Raw genomic sequence first — 6,639 nt, 5'->3', positions numbered from 1 at the left:
GTGTAGAATCAATTGAGGAGGGTGTCACCGCCAGAGAGTTCCCCTGTCCATTCCTGCAGCATTTTCACCACATTATTGCAGTTTAATGGATGGTTTTATGTGATCAATTTCAAAAAGTCTTCATTTTGAAATTGAAAGATTTTAATAACTCCAGTTTGGAGATCATATTCTGGAAATAATTTAAGCAAATCCAGCTTCATGTATTAAAAATTATTTGTATTCAAATGACAAAATTCACAATTGTTGGGAGAATTTTTCACCAAGAATATTACATTACATTAATGTATTTCTAAAGCATCAATTATGACATTAAATATAAGTCAATGTGATTTTGAAACAGGATTACTACAGTATATTCACTTGTTTACTGTGGATTATAATTTATATTATTGATTGCTGAATGAATTTGAGTCCTGGTACATGGCCTTGTACAAAGATGTACAATGTTGAAGATATAATAGCTAAGGTTTATACCTTGTATGTTAATTTTGTATGTATGAAATAGTCCCTTGATGTACTTGAATGGTGTTATTATGCAGCTGACTGTCTCATTACAGCTTCTACCTCCTGATTAATACATGATTAATTATGAATTAAATTAAGTGGAATTATTGTAAAAAATAAGTTTTAAACTATTTTTCTGATTATAAACAGCTCATTGGTATCAAGATAATCTTGATGATTATCTAAGTTGGGTGGGGTTGATAAATATAGGAAAATCATGTTGATTTACCAGGAGGATCATGATGGTTGTCTGGGTGGGAAATATGGAATAATCATGATGATGATCTAGGTGGGAATAGGAGGGGGAGATATTGATGTTTAGGTTTGGATTTCTCTGTTGATACACCTTAAGATTTGTCTCTTATTCAAGTGACTAAATGACATGTATGTAATTAATGTTGTATAGTAATATCTCTGAGAAATATGTTATAGTCGTACATGGATGGTTAGGCAAGCATTTTAGGGTTTAAAGACGGGTACACATTGTACTGATAAAGAAAGCAAAGCGACGAAGTACACAAATCAAATAATTGTTAAAGACGATCTGCTCGGACTGCTGCAATTAATATCAGCATTTGTTGTATGATGTTACCGGCTTTAGGCAGGTCCAAAGCACCATGACTGGACAGATAATCAAATACATTTAGACTATGAGAATAATTAACAGCACGGCTCCTTCTATACATTGAAATAACTTTCTCTGTTCTCTAGTCTGTTATTATGTGCTGTGTTATCATTCACAAGATGTACAAGATTATATAATTTTATTTAAAGAGGCACTACTTGATGGCATGATATTGAAATGATGCTAGGGTTTATATGATGCGTAATGTCAGAAAGATGTGTCGGTGCACGATGTGTGCATTGTGGCAGTATCTAGAAGCAACAAAGCTGTTTTTAGAGTGTAATTTTCTCAGGGATATTAGTTTAAGATCATGTATATAGATTATGTGTAAGGTACTTAAGTAAGTTGCTTCTTTATTTTCGCAACATTGTTAATGATAAAAATACTATAAATACCTCTGAAAATGTGCGCGCAATTGAAAATGATACAAACAAGGACTTTAAAAAATGGCCAGTAGTAATCTGTAGAAGAAACTAAATAATCTCATTTTCATTCTGTTACAAAACGGCAAAGTAGATGACCAAAAACGAGAACATATATTTATGTTTATATGATTTAATGAAATATAAACAATAATATTGCTAACATCCTAAACATTTTCAGGATGAATAAATTGTGTAGCCGCATTAGAAATGACAACAGCACTTTTAAGCAAATTGCTTTTAGGAAATTTCAAAATATTGCCAATTGATTGAATAGAAACTCTTAATTCTGTGAATAAAAAGTGTATTAAAAGAATTTGGGCTGAAGTAATAAACCTAATATAATATAATAATATAATGTGTATGTAAAACCAATCACAGACACTCGTGGGTATTTAGACTATGTTAACATTTACCAATTGTTTGCACTAGAAAGTTATCACGATATATTACTCCTATAATAATGGTGTTGGTCTGAAAATTTGTGGTTCTATTACTAATAGTAATCATATTCAAAAAAAATTAAATAATTTCCAGGTATTACCAATATATAAGCTGTCTCTTATACACATCTAGATGTGTATAAGAGACAGATATGTGAATGTAACATATATATTTATAAAAATAATAACTATACAATATATGAATACCTCATTACTTGTGGATCAATTATGTCGATTATCTACATATTTATAATCATTAAATCTACCTCATAAGTTGATAAGTTGCAATTTGGCTGCATCTTATATAGTAATGATTTTTGCTTCCACAGTATCTCCATGGCTTATTAAAAAAAAATATATATATATATATTATTATTAGAATTAAATCAGGAAGTATAAAATCAATGCATATCAGTATCTGAAAGCCTGACTCAGGAATAGCTGATAGATGAATATTTGTGGGGTTTTTGCCACATTAATTAGCATAATTTTGTTTCATTGATCAATTTATATACAGTAACCATGCAAAGCTGGGCACTCTACAACGAATCCAACTTCGGTCCCTGTGAGCGCTGGACAACGCGACACCGTCCGCTGATTGTCAGTGGCAGTCTTTACGGATCTTCATGAAAAAGATCTGTTGCACGCGTGTTGTTGCGTTACGTTCTGCATAGAATTGCGTCACTCGACAAACGTTGAGCGCATTGAGTACCCTGCTTTAATCTTATGGTTCCTCCCTTTGAGTGATGCATTCATTGTTGAACCCTGTGGTGGATTGCTATCAAAATGTATTGAACAGCCAATCTTAACTGGGTATTATTATGATTATTGCTAACTTTATTATATAGACCATCTTTTCTTCCAAATAAATAAACTTCACAATTTAAGGCTTTGGAATGAACACCTGCAGCAGGTTTAATGTCCCCAGACAATAAGTTAATAAGTACCAGTTCCCAGGGAAGAGCCCTTAAAGCAAATCCCTCCCTCAAAGGAGATGAAGAATATGGAGGCTTTTCTAGGTAAAGAAACTGCTCGTAGTCACCACAATAAGACCTTTAATAAGAGAAATCTAGTTTTTTTTATTGCCTCATGGACTATTTATTGACCAACATAGAATGCCACGTTGATAGCTTGTGTACTAAATTGTACCAGCCTCTGTCCACGTAATTGGTTATGCAGCAGTATAGTAATGGTCTGTTATTATAGATAAGTAATGAGTTCACGATATTATCCTGCTGAGCATTACGACAATCTTTTAAAATTCTTACAGCAATCTGCCCCTGATTAATTATGCATGAATCTGAAAAGAAGTCAAAGGTTTTAATTGTTGGCAACCACATAACAGTCATAATACTGATTTTCTTAGCATTTTTAACAGAAAATTCAAAAATAATTTTGATTGGTATTTCCTCATCATCACTTTTTATGTAGGAACCATTTTTCGAGTCAGAAATATTATTCATAGTTATTTTGTCCAGTGTATAGGTAAATACAGGGTAATATGTTTATTACAGTCATTACTGGCATCCAGAGAGAGCTTTGCTTTGTTCTCTTCAACGTAGTTCGCAGGATTTAGTGTGGATTCACACTAGAGGATTATGTAACACGAGGGGCTGTCACTCTAAGGAATATGTTATATTCAGCTACCTTGGCAGTATTTAAGTATGTACATAAAATTGGATTAGTACCAGAGCTACAATTGTTAGTATACATATGATTTTGTTTGCTTTACAAAATAGTTATATATTTATTAATTTTGTATTAATTTTGCTCACTGTTAATGTGAATTAAAGTTACAGCTAAAGGGTAGAATGGCAGCGCACAAACACTTTTTTCTTCAATTACGTACAATGAAAATAATTACTTAAAATTGTTTAGGAACGAACCTGGAAAAGAATGATCTTAAATATCAGATCAAATATGTACTAAAGAAGGGATTATACCATTTGGAAAATGGGGTGGATCTTGGGTACCAGTTGAAACTATGTAGGAGACTCAATGTTGGATTCATTAGGGGGTGGGGTCACACATGGATATGATTGGATAATCTTATCTATAAAGATACGATAGTAAGGAATCGGATGTATAATCTTGTATCAAAGGAAGGGATCTTACTACAGAGTCTATATTCATTCAGCAAAGGGATTTTATGAGAGTAAAGAGGGTTGATACATTTGTTAAAAGGGGATTTTTTTGATGAGTATATAAAAAAGCACATCTGTAACTAACTGCTTTTTAATTTGAGGTGATGTGAAAATACTCTATCTTCACCTGCAGACTGGTGTGTTTCTACATCCATACATTGTTTTCATTACCTTGTACTAAATTGACTTTATAATTTAAAGTATGTAGAGTTCAGTTGTAGCGATAAATTCTGCACCCAATTTACAGTTTATGTAAATAGTTTATTCACCTATGGCACATAATTTTGCGTACATACAATATGAATACACATTAGCATGTATGTGTACATAAGCCTGTGTGTATGCATACCATACTGTACCTAGCATTAGGGTGCATATATATATATATATGTATATGTATATGTATGTGTATATGTATGTATGTGTGTATATGTATATGTATGTATATACAGTATAAATATGTATATGTATATATATATGTATATATATGTATATATATATATGTATATATGTATATGTATATATACATGCATTTATAGTATATGAATACACATTAGCATGTATGTGTACATAAGCCTGTGTGTATGCATACCATACTGTACCTAGCATTAGGGTGCATATATATATATATGTATATGTATATGTATGTGTATATGTATGTATGTGTGTATATGTACTATATAAACCAAATGAATTGCATTTGCTTACTGTATATATTATAGTATAAAGTAAAAGTATAGCCTAAATATTAATTTAGGCTATGTATATTTAAGGTACCGTCAATCTGCAACGAATTCATTTTCGTATACAATTCACATTTACCTAACAGTAGTTTATTACGATATCTCATGTGTATCCCCTTTCTACTATGTCTGTCTCTTATACACATCTAGATGTGTATAAGAGACAGCCCTTAACACTCATCACTTAACAGTTTGCCTTCTTAACATACACCGTGCCTTTGATCATTCTTCTTGGAATTCGTGCATTACATGATTGTACTGCATTATTATTACCTATACTTGGGTACAGTACACTTTTTCAAGGGAACAGTGCACATGTTTGATAAAAAGTACATCCCAGTGGTGGCGGATTCGAGAGGGCCCATCTGCCCCCCACTTCTTAATTTTCCAAAATTATAAAAAAATTGGGAGAATAAGAAAATTACATTGAAATTTTGAGTCCGAGAGTGCCATTTCTGGCTTTCTAGAAGTGACATAATCATAACTTTTCTTTTCTCAGCCTCAACCATGGTGGGGCTGAGGTGGTATAGGCCCTCCATCTGTTGAAGTCCTTCCCTGGGCCCACTATACTTCAAATTCCTGAATCTGCCACTGCGTCCATGCTGAAGTACCGTACATGCAGGATCAGATACTGCAGTGAATCAGCATTTTCATTTCTATCCAAATATCAATTTGGCAAATAAAAGACAAGATGGTTTTTTTACATGATATTCAAATTCTCTTTTAAATATCAAACACATGAGAAACCAGTAAAATGTTACATCAAGCAAGGTGTAAATGCTAAAGTATATCTGTTTATGTTATTGAATGCTGAATATATAACAACTGTCCACTCACCTCTGACAAAGAACTTTCTGAAAGCTCTAGTTTACACTTGTATTGAGGTTTTGCAAATGAGAATCTAGTGAGATCCCACTAGTTTCATGGAGTATTGTTTTCTTTATTTTAAAATACATTATAAAAATTTTTAAATATAAATAGACACCCAAGAGGATAAACCAGAGCTTTTAGAGGACATGGACAGGCAGCACACCTTTCAGCCCCATGTCGGAGTACAGCAGATCTATTATACTGCAGTACAGCAATGCTGGGCAACAGCAGACCTACAACATATCATAAATCATTCAATAGGTAGCAAAATCCTCGTGTACAGTACATTATTCTATTTAAAGCATAGCACACAATATATGTGCTACTGCGTGTATACAGTATAACACATATGTCCGGATAGGCCTACAGTTCATAACGCTGATTAATATTATTTATCTTGGGGTATTCTCAACCCACACATACAGGCACAGGCCTACAGCACATCAGTGGCATATCTAGGATACGCAGGGGATCAAGTAGTTAAAAATCACCTCATTTTGAAAGCTAGTACCCCACCCCTCATTAGCGCCCCTCAAATTCAAGACTCTTAGAAAAAAAAACAGATAACAATGATCAAATTCTTTTTTCATTAAGGACAGTTTATTTGCAATCATTTCTAAAAATAAAAAAACATTTAAGTATTAAATACTTTACATACAATATTTCTCGTAAAACCCAGATTTGTAAGATATACCAGAAAGGTCAGTTTCTAAAATATAATACTGTACTGAACTCACACAATGCCTCAACTGCATACATCTCAATCTTAAGGCAATATAGTATGTGGTGTGGCCTCTACATTTCGCATTATTACCTCAGTCATGGTATAAAACAGGTATGTAACACACTGCTGTCTCTTATACACATCTAGATGTGTATAAGAGACAG

This window comes from Anneissia japonica, unplaced genomic scaffold, assembly GCF_011630105.1.
Source record: "Anneissia japonica isolate Jap-2015-1 unplaced genomic scaffold, ASM1163010v1 scaffold288005_len623695_cov211, whole genome shotgun sequence".
Lineage (NCBI taxonomy): Eukaryota > Metazoa > Echinodermata > Crinoidea > Comatulida > Comatulidae > Anneissia > Anneissia japonica.
This window is presented reverse-complemented; position numbering follows the sequence as displayed.